The sequence below is a fragment of the Hippopotamus amphibius genome, chromosome 15, assembly GCF_030028045.1.
Source record: "Hippopotamus amphibius kiboko isolate mHipAmp2 chromosome 15, mHipAmp2.hap2, whole genome shotgun sequence".
Lineage (NCBI taxonomy): Eukaryota > Metazoa > Chordata > Mammalia > Artiodactyla > Hippopotamidae > Hippopotamus > Hippopotamus amphibius.
The window spans coordinates 54534641-54553554 of NC_080200.1; the positions used below are offsets into that span (position 1 = coordinate 54534641).

At 34.5% G+C, this 18914-nt stretch overlaps 1 pseudogene; it reads right to left on the reverse strand.

Moving 5' to 3' along the window:
* Nucleotides 1-16961: 16961 nt before the first annotated feature.
* LOC130836440 (poly(A) polymerase alpha-like) lies at nucleotides 16962-17754 on the reverse strand (annotated as a pseudogene).
* Between the last annotated feature and the right edge of the window lie 1160 nt (nucleotides 17755-18914).

Consider the following 18914-nt stretch of genomic DNA (forward strand, 5'->3'; position numbering starts at 1 on the left):
TTTGGAATGTTTTAATAAAACACAGGAGAAATAACAGATGCCTAATTTGGACACTTATGAAAAGTGCCCTTTTTGTTGGTAATATTTGTTTATTGAAGAACTGAGGAAAAAATCTGATTGGAAATAAATTAAATGTGAAGCAATAATGATAAATATAATTGATGTAATTAATAGAAAATATTTTGATGTTATGAAGTAAATTGTTACAAAATTTTTGATAAAATTAAATATAATATTTCACTAAGAATAAGACAAATTCTAAAAATAATTAATGAATAAGGTTTGAGTTTTGCAAATCCATTTATATGAAGGAATTAATCATAAGAAAGTATATCAAAAATGTAAATGAATTGTTCATTTGACATACAAGACCAACACCAGTGGAGGTAACATAAAAGTAATAAAATGTTATTTCCATAAAACACTAAAGACAAGGTAGTTAATGAGTGAGTACTGAATATTAGTCACTGAAGAAGAAATTTTGAAACACCTTGAAATCTTATGGTTTGTATACCAAAAATATTTTGATAGGAATTTCCTCAAATTTAACAATTCTAAAAAGTTGTATGACATCATAAAAATTTACTATGAAGCCCAGCACCACTTTTCTAAACAATCAGTAATACAATAATAAAAAATGTATCAAGTATACGAAAGAAAAGACTGAGATATTTTCTCTTTCTTTTAAAGAAAATATCATAAAACATTTTCATATGAGGGTGATCAGACTATGTAGCCAAAAATATTATAGTAAAAGAGACATATCAGTCTGTTAGTTAATAAAAATACGCTATTTCTTCCTAGCTTTTAAAATTGTGAGCCCTTTAAATTTTTAACGTTTTGATTTCTTTTCTCATTTTAAATATACAGCTGTTTGCACAATCAATTTTGTAGTGTTTTCTTAAAATTGGCTTTTTATGTTCTACACCCTTGAATGTATCCCAGTTTTGGTGTGGGGAGTGGAACAGGGTGTTTTCCTTATAAGTACATTTTTATTTTCTATCGGGAAGCAGTGGACGTTTTTATATTTAGTCTTTGAGCAGATACACTTAACAGTAAGGACATACAGTCAGGGATTCACTCCCTTCTTTCAGACAGGCCAACTGCTCTCCAGCAACTACACCACACAAAATTTTTGATTAGGAGATTCTCAAGGGAATTTAGCAAGTGTTTAATGTTCCATCTTTTGCAATAATGTTGAAGAAGATGGATGGCAGGGTGTAGCTTATTTACTTGAGCATATATGTAACAGTCATCGTTGAGGTTTATTTGATTTAGTTTGTTTGTTTCTCTCTCTTTCTAAGAGGGGGAAAAAGTAATTGTCTGATGAATTCTAGCGAAGTTTTATGTCTCTGAAATGTCTTGCAGAAACTCTTTTGAACCATTGATAATTTTTTTTTTTTTTTTGGCCAGGAGGCTTGCAGGATCTTAGTTCCCCAACCAGGGATTGAACCCGGGCCCTCCGAACTGAAAGCATGGAGTCCTAACCACTGGACCAGCAGGAAATTCCCAAATCATTGATTCACTTGATTAGTGTTAAGGGACATGCTGAGAGAGGATTCAGGGCAACATATACCATCAGAAGAGTCAGACACAATTTCTGCAAAGCTTTGGGCTCACGAATTCTTTGGGAAATAGAGAGAGGGACAATTTGCTAGCATGTCTTGATTTCATGGTCCTCACTAGTCCCAGCCAGATTTAGGTTCAAAAGGAAACATTTACAATTACTTTTTTGTGACATCTTCATTGATACATACTCCACATAGGATAAAGTTCACCTGTTTAGGTGTACAATTGAATGTTTACACCATAATTTAGCAATACTTCCCTATCACATGCTTTAGCCTTCATCAATCAAAGGCAACTACTAATTTCTTTCCTGATAGATTGTCTTTTTCTTAAATTAATTAATTAGTTTATTTACCTTTGGCTGCATTGGGTCTTTGTTGCTGCACACAAGCTTTCTCTAGTTGCGACAAGCTGGGGCTGTGTGTGGGCTTCTCATTGTGGTGGCTTCTCTTGTTGCAAAGCATGGGCTCTAGGTGCTCGGGCTTCAGTAGTTGTGACGCATGGGTTCTGTGGGATCTTTCCAGACCAGGGCTCGAACCCTTGTCCCCTGCATTGGCAGGCGGATTCTTAACCACTGCGCCACCAGGGAAGTCTCAGATTTTCTTATTTTGGATGTTTAATATAAAGAAAGAATCACACAATATCATCTTTTGTGACTAGATTCTTCCCCGTAGCATCCTTACTGTAGCATGTACCAATACTGCATTCTTTCTATTGTCAAATAATATTCCAGTGTATAGGTACATATTACTGTATTTATCAATTATCAGTAAATGAACATTTGAGTCATTTCCACTTTTTTTGGCTATTAGGAATAATGTTGCTGTGAACATTTTTATACATGTTTTTGTGTAGTCATATGTTCTCTTGTTTCTTGGGTAGAAGTTTAGGATTAGACTTGATAGATTATAGGTCAACTCTATTTTTAAACTGCTGAACAGTTTTCCAAAGTAGCTGCATCAATATATAATACTTTTCCACCTGCAATAAATGTGAATTCTAATTTCTCTACACACATGTTGACATGTGTTACAGTCTGTCTTAGGGTTCTCTAGAGAAACAGAACCAAGGGAAGTAATACCAAGGGAGATTTATTAAGAGGAATTGGCTCCCGCAATTATGAGTGCTGAAAAATCCCATGGAAGCTGGAGTCCCAGGAAAGCTTGTGGTATAATTCAGTTCAGTTTCTAAGACCTGAGAACCAGAAGAGCTCATGATGTAAATCCTGGTTCAAAGGCAGGAGGAGATGAGACATGATGTCCCAGCTCAACAGTGAGGCAGGAGAAAAGAGGCAAATTCCAACTTCCCCTGCCTTTTGACTCATTCATGACCTCAGTGGATTGGATTATGACAGCTCACATTTGGGAGTGTGCTCTTCTTTAATAAGTCCATTGATTCAAATGCAAATCTCATCCAGAAACATCTTCACAGAAATAACATTCAATGGAATATCTGGGCATCCCTGACCCAGTCATGTAGACAGGTAAAAGTCACTATCACATGACCTCATTTGTTATAGACATTCTGGTGAACATGAAGTTCAGGTATATCACTGTGATTTTAATCTGCATCACCTTAACTAATGTGGGGTACATGCTTATTAACCTTTTGTACATCTGTAGAGAAACATCTATTCAAATACTTCCACATTTTTAATTTTAATTTTACTTATCTTTTTATTATTGAGTATGAGTTTAATTTTTTTTATTAATAGACTATATTCTTTAGGGACTTCCCTAGTGGTGCAGTGAATCCGCCTGCCAATGCAGAGGACACGGGTTTGATCCATGGTTGGGAAGATCCCACATGCTGCAGAGAAACTGATCCACTGCTCCCCAACTACTGAGCCTGTGCTGTAGAGCCCATGAACCACAACTATTGAGCCCATGTGCAACAACTGCTGAAGGCTGTGTGCCTAGAGCATGTGCTCTGCAGCAAGAGAAGCCACCAAAATGAGAAGCCCATGCACCACAAAGAAGAGTATCTCACTCTCACCGCAACTAGAGAAAGCCTGTGTGCAACAAAGATGCAATGCAGCCAAAAATAAATAAATAAATAAATTTAAAAATAGGCTATATTTTTTAGAACAGTTGTTGATTTACAGAAAAACTGAGTTTATATTTTTATTTTTACCAATTCCTGAAAACAGTTTCCTCTGTTATTAACACTTTACCTTAGTTTGGTAATTTTCTTACCGTTAATAAATTAGTATTGATATATTATTATTCACTACAGCCCATAGTTTATCCAGGTTTTTCCTTTCTTTTTTTTTTTTTTTTTTTTTTAGTTTTTACCTAATGTCTGCAACTTTTGACACCAATATTAAAATAACTAAATGACCTCTTCAACCATTTCCTTATCCTCTGATTCCCTACAACTTCATCACAATGAAGGCAGTGGAAAGTGTTTCTGAAGATAAAAATGTCAAAAGATCTTTTAATGTAATGGGGGCCGGTCTAGAGCTAATGAATCTGAGCTTCACCCTTACTCTTATCACCCTCTTCCAGTGTCCTGTGTGGGGCTCCAGCAATGCGTTCACATGATCACAATTTTTTAACTTAGAAAAATGAGATTTTTTTTTTTAATGTTTGTGTAAACAGGATCCCAAGCATGTAAAATCTTCAAACCCCCCAAACTTGAATGAGCCTCCAAATACTTTTTATTATTCTAGAATGTAAGACAACACCAGGTAGTTTGGGCATTAAATTTTACATTGTACATTGAACATTTCAAGTTACCTATATTTTATCTGGCAGTAAAGGTTCCCGTCACAGAAAACCCGTTATTGGGGGCTCAAAAAAGTGTGATAGGAAAATAGGTCATCTTTCCCCCATTAATTCTCCCTAAGGATAAATGTCACATCCTTCAGAAAAAATGGAAAGCAAGACAGCATTACACTCACTCTGCTTGTTTGGATCATACCAATTCTGTTTAAATACTATCACTTTCATGATTAATGTTAGTCCTCTATAGAATACAGGCACTTTGTATTTAAAGTCCATCAACCCATTTCTTATCATGTCTGTCGAACATATTGTTTCTTATATTATTCACATCTACTTGAAGACTCGTGAGAAATTCCGTTTGAGCCTTAGTTTAAGTATAATGCTATAGGGCAAATCATTTTACTTTTATCTTATGAATATGGTGAAGTGTATGAATTATAAAAATTTCTGAGATATTTGCCAGAAAGCCTAGAGCTATGATATAAGATATTCATCTCCTGAGGTGCCTGGAACCATCTATCTATCTATATCTATCTATCTACCTATCATCTATGTATCTATCATCTATGTATCTATCATCTATCTATCATCTATAAAACACCTTTTTAGCTTGAACTGTCCTAAACTCTTGTTTACTCATCTTTTCCTGCACTAGATTTATGATATTCCATTTAATTTTATATGATGTGTCTTTGCAAGTCACTTTAAAATCTATTTTAGTATAAGGCATGATATAAATTAAAAATATATGTAATAATTAAATAATGAATACAAGTAAAATTAAGTCTTGACATAAACCTAGCTTTATGCGTACATCTCTTTAGCTTCCTGGCATAGTTTTGAAGTTACTTCATTTTGCTATTAAAAAAAAAAAAAAAAACTGCTTCTCTAGTATCTTTTAGTTAGAAAATTTCACACTACTGCACATTTGGGGATTTGCTTTACCTAAATAGGATCTCCATTTCACCCAACAGTTTCTATGACCTAGATTTTGAAAAGCCTTGGATTGATTGCTTCATTGATTGGTTCTTTCAAGTATTAAGATCTTTTCACCATACAGTCAAGACTCACCTACCCAACACTAATCTTGAATCAATCCTGAGGATTATTTTTAAAATTTTGCCTACAATTCTGGAATGTCTGAATTTAATTTCATGATTACAAAGATATATGAATTTATCTGACCTCGTTAACACTCTATATCTGTTTTCTTATCAAAATGTTGTTTGATTTCCTAGCTCAATTTATGAGGAAATTGAATCTATCTCCTTAATTCAATTCTTCTTGGCAACCTGACCCACCCTTGCCAGGCTAGGCACTCTAAACTAGATTATCTCTCCCATTCCTCTAGCCAGAAGTTGGATGGTTTAGCCAAAACAGAAGAATAACATCCTACCACTTTCATGATTCCAAGAGTCCTCAATTTAGATTACCTGTCTGTCCTGTCCTGACATGATGACATGATTGTTTTGTCTTGTGATCATTAGGCTTCTAGGATTAAGACTTGCCTAAAAATTAATTAGTGCTATTAGTCCCACATCTGGGGCTTCCCAATAACCTTCCCATGTCCATTGAGCCATGCTATTGTGGTCCAGCAAGGCCACAGAATTATGACACTGTCATCTTTTTCTTCTCCTTCCTGTGGGGAAAATGAGCAAACATGAAATTTATTCCAATCATGTCCATTTCTGTTTTGAATTGGGGACAGTATTTCCATGCAAGTTGTGCAAGGAACATTCAATAGTTTGTTTAGGTGAAAACTGACGCTTCATCTCAAAACTCTAGTTAAGGGGCCACAGAGTTCACCAAGGTACAGGGCTCATCATGATCCTCTCTCTCTCTCGTTATTTTTGTTTTTCTTACAGCCAAGGGCAAAAAGATGATGAGAAACATTTTTCTGAAAATCTCTTTTGCTCTCTTTCTCTCTCGTGTGTGCATGCACACACAGTCTTCAAAAATATAAAACCCTCATGGTAATATTCTGGTCCAAGTTCTTCTTGGCTTTCCTGCAAAAAAGAAGCACATTTGTCCAGTGATGGCTCTGCTTCTGTAGAAGCTCTACCTATATTACACAAGAAATTTAGAAGTGCTCTCACCACCAAATATTTCCACCCTTTAGTCACTTTTAAAATTCTATATCAAACTTATTGATTTTTCAGAGAGAATATAGCCTTGCCAGAGGCATATATGTTACTGTCAAGTCAGATTTGTGTGTTTTTACACTAATGGCTAAAAATCAGGAACCCTGTGCTTAAGAGACTAAGCAAGGGTTACTAGGAATACACGTGCTTCTGCCTATGATGGCAGATGTGCCACAAGAAATGGATGATGAGATTTCAAGAGCTGAGCAAATAACATAGAGGAGATTGATAGACGCAAAAGCTGTAATGGACATCTCCTTTAGATAGTTTATCTATTGACCATTCCATGGCATTTGTGTATTGTGGATCACTGAAGTCATCATATTAGCCTGCTGCTATTGCAGAAATCTTCCATGATTAATGATCAGAAACCATCCTAGTAAATATAAGATAGAGAAGGATATTCTGTTCAAGGTTGTGGAATATATTATCTCTCAGTCAGTACCGAAATGGCCACAGACCTGAAAACAATTTCGTGTCATGACCATAATTTGTTCTGGATGTTCCATCATAAACATTGTCCTTCATAAAGAGTGGCCTTTGCGATGGCTGTGCTTTGCAGAATATACTTTCGGTAACAGCATTAATACTTCTTGCTATGTATTAAAGCTCAACAAATTGAGGGCCCACGAGTGTGCAAAACAAATTGTAAGACTCAAATAAATCTTGTGGAATTGACCCATTTGATTAGTCAGGATAGACCAGGTTTTATTGCAAAAACAGGTATCAGTGGCTGAATTCATCCGAGGCATATTGCTTGCTCATATCAAATACAGTCTGAGTTCCCTAACTTTTTGGGTAGTGATCTTCCATGTGGTGCCTCAGGAATTCAGTGGCTTCCACTGTGTTGTTTCACCATCTCAAAATACAGACTCTTGGACCCCACCAAGGCCTAAGAGAAAACATATAGAGCTTACACCTCGTCTCAAATACCTCCTCATAAAAATGAGACAGGTGGCTTTTGCTTACACCCCGTTGGTGAGTACTGGGCAAGTGTCCCATTAACTACAAGGGGATTGAGAAATGTAGGGCACCCAAGTGCACAAAGCATTGAGGACTAGAAACACCTGCAACACTACTGGGCAAGAGTATGAGATGGTTTTCTATATGAGGCCTTGTTGGTAATATGATACAGATTCTGTCTAATTTATCATTATTTTTGCAATCATATTTCACCTGTTTATTTTTTATTATAAAACATTTTGAGTCAATCCTGCTAGGGACTGGGTTACTCCCTGATTGAAATATACATTGAATTCTTAGTCACTAAGTTTAGAGAAATTAACTTATTTATATCAGAAAATCTTTAGATTATACATATGATTGTACTAAATACTGTCTAGATGCCAAGGCATCTTTTGCTTCATTTCTACAGAACCCACATTTCTACACTGTATTTCTCATCAATGTATTGCACAGAGATGGGTCAGAGTTAGGCATATAATGAAGAAGCAGTGATGAATGAGATTTAAAGCCTGCCTGAGGCAATGGTCATTTCTCTCTGGAGTATATTTCCTCTCCTCACCTCCTGCTACCAAAACTAAGACTGCTGAAAATCATCAATCCTGCAGTTCTCAGCTTCAGACATTAACTATGGACTCTGTAAAGATATACATACACATTTTCTAGTCAAGTTTAAGTTTTTATTAAAGTATAATTTACTTACAATATTTTGTTGGTTAGTCGTGTTCAACATAGTAACTAAACATTTATATAAGCAATACATTACCAAATGGTTGCCACAATAAGCTGCTACCATTTGTCACCATACAAAGTTATTACAATATTATTGGCTATATTCCCAATGCTGGAGATTAGCTCTCCATGACATTTATTTTTTAAGGAAATGTGTACCTCTTAATCCCTTTCACCTATTTCATCAATCCCCCCCACCCATCTCCCCTCTTGTAATCACCAGTTTGTTCTCTGTATCTGTGAGTCTATTTCTGTTTGGTTACATTTGCTCCTTTGTTTTGTATTTTAGATACCACATGTAAGTGAAATTATAAGGTATTTGTCTTTCCCTGTTTTTCCTTTTTTCCTTAGCTTAATATCCTCATGTTGCGGCAAGTGACAAAATTTCATTCTTTTAGATGACTGAATAGTATTCCATTGTGGTTTTTCAAAACTGCTTAAAACCGGGAGCATAAGATTAGTATTAGTAAACTTAATTGCCTCCCTCCAACACAATCTAAACAGCAATGAAGGTCATGCGTTGCTATATACTTTGGAAATATCTTTATTGATTTCAAATTTGGGTAAGCTCTTTTCCTTGAAAAACTGAGATTTATGCATGAATTTTAGAAGCTTATTCAAGTGTTCTTTCTGATATGCTAATATTAATGATTAATTTTAGTAATATCATTTTCAAAACAATTATTTGAATTGTATTTTGACTGATAATGATTACAGGGTGATTTTTTTTCCAATGATAGATTTTAGGATGTAAAGAAACGTTAACTTCTCACGCAGATCTCAGATTTTACAGAAAGATTTTACAATTTTGGAGGTTCATTTTACATAGCATATGTTATGTTCACTGAAACATAAGTGTAGCAATGATTATTAAATATTATGAAATTCTAAAAATTATTGAGGATTTTATGCACATATTTTCTTACACAGTGTGATACCATCACATTTTTTAACTTAATTTTTTGTTTTGTTTCTATGATATTTCTTTATACCAGCTTTTTTAAACATGTTGAGTTTTTTTAAGCTCTTTATTAGAATATAATTGCTTTATACTGTTGTGCCAGTTTTTTTCGGTACACCAAAGTGAATCAGCTGTATTTATACATATATTCCTGTATGTCCTTCCTCCGGCGACTCCCTCCCACCCTCCCATCCTAACCCTCTAATCCCAACCCTCTAAGTCATCACCCATCATTGATAAACATAAGTATTTTAAGAATCAAAATATTTAAATAAGTTTCCCAAAGGCAAAAAACTGAAACAAATTTTTATACCTTTTTCCACAAGTTATATCAATTATATCAGTAGATTTTTGTTGTTAAACCAACTATGTGGACATTTTAATCAAACTGGGTCATAATGTACTATACGTAGATTACTTTGCTGGTTTGCTAATATTTTAAGGGTTTATTTTCATATTTTCTCTTGAGTGTTATTATACTGTACTTTTCCTATTTTGAGTTGTCTTTTCAGTTTCTGACATAAAGATGTAGGCTGTCTTTATAAAATAACTTCATGATTTCTCCTTTCATCTATCTAGAATGATTTATAAAATTGTGGAATTTCCTGTACCTTAAATAATTGATAAAATTTAGTAATGAGATCATCTAAGCTGTGTCTATATGTGTGTGAGTATTTTGATTACTAATGCAATTTCTCTGTAATAAGCCTATCACATTCATATTTTCCATTTCCTCTTTCATACGCTTTTGAAGGTTAACTTTTATAAATATGTGTGTATTACATCTAGGTTTTCAAATGTTGGCATGAATTGTCTATATTTTCTTTTCAATCCCTGAGTCATTCTGTGCACCTTTATTCTCTGTCTCTCTCTTTCTCTCTCTCTCTGTCTATAATCTAATAAGTATGCTTAGCTTATAAAATTTACCTCAATTTCTTATTTTAAAAAGCTATATGAGAATAATATTAGCAAACATATTTTTATTTTGTAGAAAGTTTTGAGGCAATAGAATTACAGTCAAGCAAAATTTGATAGTGAAATGTGTATGCAAATCTCATAAATTGTTAATCCTATAAATAGATAGATGAATAGAAGACAAATAGACAAATACAGTTGTTCCTTGGTATCCACAGGGTATTTTTTTTCAGGACCCATGCCCCCACCCCCCAAAATACCAAAATCCATAGGTGCTCAAGTTTTTTATATAAAATGGCATAGTATTTGCATGTAACATATACACATCCTCCAGTATACTTTAAATCATCTCTAGATTACTTTGAATACCTAATGCAACGTAAATGCTGCATAAATAGTTGTAAATACAATGTCAATGCTATGTAAATAGCCATCAGTGTGCAGCAAATTCAAATTTTTCTTTTTGAAACTTCCTGGAATTTTTTTCCAATATTTTTGATTCACAGTTGGTTGAATCTGTAGACATGGAACTCTTGCATACAGAGGACTGACTGTATAGATAAAATATTTAAAAATGTAATCAACTTGATCACTAGAGTACATCCCTAGAGTACTGTAGTTTCAGGGTGTTTTCAATAAGAATTTTATAATAATTACCTTGATAATATACCTTTACTAACATGACTATGCAAGTTTTACATGGAACTCACTCCTGTATCATAAAGACAACAGCAAAGGTAAATGAAGTTTTCAAAAATAAATTTTATTATTAATCTCTGGAAGATTATGCTTTCATAAGTTAAATTGTAGATACTTTCATTTTGGTACATAGCTGTTTAAGTAAGCTTCGCGGTAGAAATAGAGCTAGAACTAGAATAAGAACTGTGTCTCACCTTTGAGCAAGAACGTGCTAGAAGTTAACTGGATCCTAAAGATCATCTAACTCTTAGTGGATGGGCTTTGTTTTAAATTCCCTGTATTGTGTCTAGCATTAATCAGTGGGAGTGAAGATGGGTTAAAAAAAACATGGCTTTCTGTTTAATTTCTGTTAATTATCCCAAGTCATTTTGCTCAGTTTTCTTAAGGACAATGATATACCTGAAACAAATGTAGGGCTTTTCCCCAACGTTTATTGATGAATACTTCAAATAATCGACAACTCAAAGCACTTTTTAAAAAGTAATAGTTTATGGCAGGAATCTTTCAGGAATCTTACAAGAAGATCATCTACTATCAACAAACATCACAAGTCGTCTCAAAATTGAAAACATGGCTTAAGGTAAGGTGAGTACACTAGAGCAATCAGGGCAATTTATCTCTCAAATGTTAGTGAGGGAGAAATAAGTGTTCAGGTTTTCTTGAGAGAGAGCACACACTTTAAAATAAAATTGTATTAAAAGAAAATTTAGAGATGGTTCTCAATAGATATGGGATGGTTAAGCTCAAAATACTATATTTTATCTTATGCATGTTAAATATTTCAAAATAAATAATGATAGTTTCTTTTGTCTGAAGACTTCTTTTGTCCCCATATTTTTGGCTTTCCTTAGTCTCAGTTTTCTTTTTCTTTGAGATTTGCTAAGATGTCTGTTTGCCTAAAGGGAGCCCAGTTTGCTAAGGGATTATCAGCAGTTTGTGTTTTTAATACACTGTCACATAGACAAAACTCTAGTGTTTCTATGCGAACCTTACCATCACTAGGATTTAGGAAATGAACTTACTTTTTTCATTAAAAAGAAAAAAGCTTTCTTTGTTAGGCCAGTATATTATTGAACTGAATGCTTACACTTTCAAAATGCAACTGAAGCTGCTCTTTATTTACACAACTGTGTAAGTGATGCATGGTATTACATATTGGAGTATCTTGTGAAAATTAATTGCATGCTTCTAAATGGGTGATTACTGTATCATTTTTACTCCTGTGAAAATAAAATGTTGATTTTTACTGAATCTCCCATGATATTAAATCTCTAGCATAAATGAATAGAAGTTTTTGATATCTAATAGAGCTTACTTGATAATACACAGACACTTTTTGGTGTTAAAATAATGTGATCTAGTGAACTTGGTATAGACATCCTTTTTCTTTAGTAAACTATGACAAATTTAAGTTTTAGTGTACGTGGACTATTTCAATTTATTTCACTTCTTTCAGTATTTTGCTGTAGTTGCTGAATAGTTTCTTAGCAAGGGAAGAAAAAGGATTAACTTGACTAAAATCCAGTTAAAATGCAAATGAAATGAATTTCTGGGCAATAAAGCATGCATTAAGCTGGAACTTTAATGAACATAATAGTAAAAAGTCCCTGGAATGTTTTATGCACCTCTATCTATTTCATCTTTATGCTCATTTAGATGTAAGTCTCCTGATTATTTTAGAGGCTTTGCATTTCTGCTTGCTGCAAACATGATTAACAGCTGTGTTGCTCCGTTTTCTCCAGAGAGGGCTTCGAACCTATTCCATTTCACTCTCCTGAAACCCAACCATGAAGCCAAAAAGAATCTTATCTGACTTCTAAGATTTATGCTTATTTCAAAGAGATTACTGAAATTCAATGTTAGAAGTGGTACATAATATAAAATGGCTAAATATAGTTACCAGGCTTTGGGACTTATTTTGAAAGGAATTTTACATTTAAAACCAAAGAAAATGTAATATGTGTGTTATATCTGTGTGTTAATTATTACAATAGAGATAAGGAATATTTCTGTATTTATAGAAACAGAGACACTAATTCCTCTTATCAGCCTGAAGATAGAGGGTAGACATTTCCAAGCTGGGGGGGGGAGTCTTTGATCTTAGTGATGGATTTTGCTGAGTCAGGTTTTCCTTTTGTAGCGACAAGTCACAGTTTAAGCGAATGCAACTCGGTCATTTCTTTTACCTTGTTAGACCTATTCACATTTTGCTCAAAGGCTTTTTAAAAATTCAGAGGATTTGAATATATTATCCTATAAAATAATTGTGTAATCTATTATTGTAATAGATCATAAAAGAGTATGGCCATTATGAAATAAGTACTATACTAGAATCATAAAATGTTAATAAGCGTTCAAGGTCAAGAAAATATAGGATAGGTTGAGAGTTAAATCTACAGAAGCTGGTACATTGTGAGTTGAAATAGCTGCAAAAGATTCATAAAGTCTCTTCTGTGCCAAGAACACTATCCCTGAAACTAATTTAAATGATTAGTTTTACTTTTTTCAAGTTCATCCTTTAGAAAGCATATGGTATAGCCTCAATGATTATAGCAATAAAGAAGGACCATTTGCCAGTCATGGCTATGTTGTGACTATGAGATGTAAGGTCAAATAGAGCAAAAGAAAAGTAGTCTTAAAACTAAGACCCATAGAAATGTATCATTTAATGTGCATTATCTACTTTATGTACAGTATATTTTTGATATTAAAAAGAAGGTATTTCTACTCAGCCATAAAAAAGAATGAAATATTGCCATGTGCAGCAACATGGATGCAACTAGAGATTACCATGCTAAGTGAAGTAAGTCAGAAAGAGGAAGACAAATCGCATATGGTATCACTTATAGGTGGAATAAAGTATAACACACATGAACCTATCTCTGAAACAGAAGCAGACTCACATACAGAGAAGACAGACTTGTGGCTGCTGAGGGGTGGTGGGGTTGGGGGGTGGGAGAAACGGATGAACTGGGCGTTTGGGGGTAGTAATTGCAAACTATTACATATGGAATGGATAAACAACAAGGTCCTACTGTAGAGCACAGGGAACTGTATTCAATATCCTGAGATAAACCATAATGGAAAATAATATAAAAAGGAATATAAAATAATATATATACACACACATATGTATAACTTAATCACTTTGCTGTTCATCAGAAATTAACACAACATTGGAAATCAACTATACTTCAATTTAATAAAAAAGTTTAAAAAAAGAAGGTCTTTTGGCCTCAACTATATATTTCCATCTATCTACTAGAGAGAGAAAAAATCATTGAATTGGGTGGTGAAAGGAAAAAAATCATTGAATTGGGTGGTACAAATGAATTACTAAGTGGGCGGGCCCATCTACTCATCCAATTTGATAGACTCTCTCTGGACTCGCTTTCTGAAGCCAGAATATTAACTTCGCCAACTGCTTTGTGACTTAAAGATCCTCTATCAGGTATATTTTCTGTCCTCGAGGAAATACAAAGTGCAGTGCTGCCTGGTGATTCAGAAAGCACTTTAAATGGCTGAGGAATTATAACTCTTTTACTGTCCTATTTAAATTATCCTATCTACAGTTAAAATTGAGCTGTTATCCTATCATAAATTATGTATCTATATACTCATTTAGATTCATATAGTCGTGGAGTTCTTAATCTTAGTTTCTCTGGAACAATTAATTCTATTCCAGTCTTGCTCTGGGTACTTCCCTGCCATTTCTATCTGGTTCCACCTCTGCATTCTATTTGAATTCTGCCCTGTTATTAAAGAAAAGAGTCTCAAGACAAATATGCATTTGCCGTGCTTATCGGAGGCAGCAATGCTTTGTCTCCGTGAAATGTTTCTTTTCCTAATTTGTAATATAGTATTTATTCTTTAAGGTAATCACTATTTCAGTCATTAAGAGTGGTGGTTGACAATCTACATTCTCGGCGAACTGTGTGTAGATCGATTATTGGCTTGGAGATGAAAAAATTAAGTCACTTGACTAAACACCACCACCATTTGTTTGGTTGCCCAAAACTTTGCCTCTCATATCCCTACAGGTATAATGTCATCATCTATTTATTAGGGATCTTCATTCAGTAGGACATTCTTCTAGTAAACACTCCTTCAAGATGTCAATGCCATTACCCCATATCCACCTCTGTGATGAATTCAGGGTTGAGCATGTAATCAGGCCTCATGATAAAACTCTTCCCAGTGGCTGTAAGGGGAAGGGATCATTTTCTCTTTGTTTTTAATGGAGTTTTTTTGTATAATCCAATATCAGAGTAAGAATTTGTTATTCTAATGTAGTTATTTCTATCTAGAAAGATAACATAAAACATACATATTTTTTCATATACTTTATTTAACAATGGGTCTGTTTACTTTGACATACGAATTTAACATGTTTTAAGAAGGAGTTCAGGTTACAGTAATTATATGATAAAAATTGGTGCACACAGTTTGAATCAAATGTATCTCAATGAGAGTATAGGAATGCATGCTATCCAATTAGAAATTTTTTCATAAATAGATGAAGCATTATTTAAAATTAAGGTATGGATAATTCTTTCAATGAATGAAAATTGGGTAATGCTTGTAAAAATTTCATAAATTCTAGAAAGGAAAAAAAAACACTGTTTTACTAATAACTTTTTATTTGCAACACACTATCATCCAGGTATTTGAGATTTTGAATGAACACTAGATATACTTAAGTCAGTTGTTTAGGACTTGATTATAGTGGCAAAAATATATGCTAACAGGAATAGATTCAAAATATTGTAATAAGAACAACAAACAACTTATAAAAATCATCCTGGAAATTTGTAAAATTTTCTAGTCAATCCAATTCCTCTGCAACAGTGGAAGTAAGTTAAATTTCATTCAGACATCCTATTGCAAATATCTGATATAACTTTTCAGGCTATGGTAATATATGGGGTATAAAAACCTCTATGTTTAACCCAAGATCTCTTTTGCAGCAATAATGTGTAGTGATCATGGAATCACATTACCATTAGAAACAGGAAGGTTTCATGTCAGCCTAATGTGAGAAAAGTTTTTCTGAGTCCTCAGACTCTTTATAGTCTTCTTGTATCCCTGCACTTTGGTGTCTTTGTTCTTGTACTTTCTCCCTAAAGTCATCTGTGGACGACATCCCATTTAGACCCTCCTGCACACACTCATCTAAATCATACTGATGTCTGTGGTGGCAGCATTTCCTACAGTCCTCATAAGGCCAGAGTCTCACAGTATCAAAAATCACAGGGGTTCCACCCATCCTCACTGCTGTATTTTACCTTTTCTTTCTCATAACCACCTTCTCTTTCTTTAAACCTCTGCACTCTCACAGAAAAAGCCAGGATCCTATTTTCAGGCATCTCAAGTATTAAATCTTCCAGCTGGAACCTACTCTGATCTGGATTAGAGTAGAAAATGGAAACTTTTCTCCTTGAAACCACAGTACAGTGGGGGGTGACCATCCCTGCCAGGTGCTCATCTCCCTCCTGATACGCCTGAGCTGTGTGCAGGTCCTTCAGATGATGGAGTGACAAGAGGGTGCGGATTGTGAGGAAAGCCACTCATGTTCACCCAGGTGATGCAAGGAAATTCTTAGTCCTCCACAGTCAGGGGTCTTGGAGGGCACTGACACACAAAACTGCACCAAATTTGGTAAAAAGTTAGGCTATTTCTAAGCCTACATTACCACTCTTGAGAAAGAAAATAAGACAGGAAAAGCAGTTGAGAGTCTTCTAATGCACAATGTGAGAAGAAGTGAGTTTTATAACAGTCAATGGTTAGGAAATCTAACACTGGTAATACTAGGAAGGAAAGAGAGAAGAAACAGAACCAAAAGTGATTGGAATCACATGATAATTGTCAAATGAAAGGCATGTGTTCAAAAATGTTTACTTTAATATATGATAATAACACTCAGAGGAGAGAATTCAGGTGTTTCTGTCCCACTTACCTTGGTTGCTCTCTTGGCTCCTGTTACTTCTTATTCTTCTCAGTTACACTATTTTCCTGATTTTTTTTTCTTCCTCTTCTGTCTCCCAAGGGACTCAGCCAACAAACTCACCAGTGCTTTCCCTCTATGACGTGTCTCTTCTAATGTCAATGTGTTTCTGCTCTTTGTATTAATACATCACCCAAATCATTGATGGTGGTAGTCTGCATTCTACATTCTAGATGGAACGTATGTGGGTTATGGGCTAGAAGGCTGACAAGTTAGGTCACTTGACTTTTTTTCTCTCAGTCAATTTTATTTTAATATAATTTAAATACATACCATTTAGAAAATGCCAAGAAAAAATGACATATAAGAGTTGATGCTATTGTATTTGGAGAAAGCTGGCAAGTTCTTGCTGCTAGCATAGCCCAGGAAACACCACAGAAGAAACCTAATATATTTGAATAGGTGTTGTGGTGTTTGTCCCACAGTTTGATAGCTCTCAGGGTTAACCTGAAGTTGTTGATGTTTGGCACTAAATGTAAAATTTCACTGGTTACCTTGCATCTTATATCTAAATTTTTAAGCAGGCTGTCATCTCTAAAGTCCAAGTCTTCTGAATAGTCTACAGGGCTAATCTTACAAACAAAATAGCAATCTCTATCCCATCAAAACACAGTTTGATAACTGGTACAAATGACTCTTCAACAGCTCTTAAATCCACTTTTTGTAATTTCAACGCATCATAGGATGAGGTGAAAAAGTCACTTGGATCGACATGTCTTGGTGCAACACAGAACACATCCATATAAGCACTTTTTATATGTACTCTTAATCTGTAAGATCTAAATATAAATTTTTTTCAGCAACATTTTCAATTACAGATTGTGGAAGATTCTTTCTTTCACCAATTTCTCATATTCTCTTTTACCAGGTTATTTAATTTTCCCAAAATTAAAATCCTGTGCTGCAATTCCTCTTCATCTTCAAAAACCTCAAGGGACTTCAGAATTTCAACTAGTCTCTGTGTAAGTAGTAGTCAGCCTTCTCGGGGGCTGCTAAGCGGATGGGAGAGGTAATGTCCCAGTGCTGCTGTGGCCATCTCTGCATTGTAGCTGGACTGGAAACACCACCCCACACCCTGCCACCACCCTGGCATGATCCACTGAGGTAGGCGGGAGGCAGGGGCCACCTCAGCCCTGGGTCCAACACCCAAGTCCCTTGACTTCTTGACTAAACATGGTGATGAGGCAGGAGAGCCTATACTTAGAAATGTGTTACAGCAAGGATTCTTAGTATTTAAAGGGAATAAAAGAGTAAAAGTGATATTCAGATACCACCACAGTAATTTACATTTAATTAGGAAAACCTTATATCAAATAATCAAAATTCCAACCAGTGTTTATGGTTGAAGTTCAGTGAACAGTATAGAATGTCCCCACTCCACCCTCAATATAAACAAATTTGAAGCAAATTTTTCACATGGTTGTGGCAGGGATGGAGACACTCTCTTCTTTGTTTGAACCATACAGAGTAGTTAGGCACTAAATGACCAAATGAGGTCTGTCTCCATCTTCTCAATAATAAACAATTTTTGAAAATGTAATGGAAGGTATAAATCATGGTGTAATGGGGTTTTTAAGAGACCAGATACCTTCTACAATTTAATCATATAATGCTTTGCTTCAAAAACAGATTCAATAGCTCATTTTATTTTAGGAGCAAATGCATCAGAGGTGGTGGTATTGATGAGACCCTGGTCCTTTTATAGACATTCTCTTCTGCCCATGATTTTGTACTGATTAAATTTAAACACATCCTGTCCCACTAGTTGCAAGATCTAATTTTGTACTTTAGTCCTTTGAGCATAAAGAGATTTAACTCTTTTGTCTAACATTATTCACTTACAAAATAAAAATTCACATTGGTAGTTTGGCGGGACTATTCTATTTTTTTAATGTAACACCATTTAAGAACATACCTTACTCTTAAAGACTTTTTAACATTGTCCAGGTTTTCCTGATAAGGCTCTTCTTTTGTTCCCATTTTACCTCTCATCTTTTTTAAAGTAAATCTCATTTTCATATTTGCAGAAGCTATACTTTTTTTTTTTTTGAGAGCAAATACTATTTCTTTTAGAAGCTGTACTTTTTTATACAAAATCTTCAATGTAGCCATCTTTCTCCACTTTTATGTACACATATTTTGAATACAGTTCTAAAAGAGTTCTTTAATGATGCATTTATATAACTGTTTCACTCCATTCCATC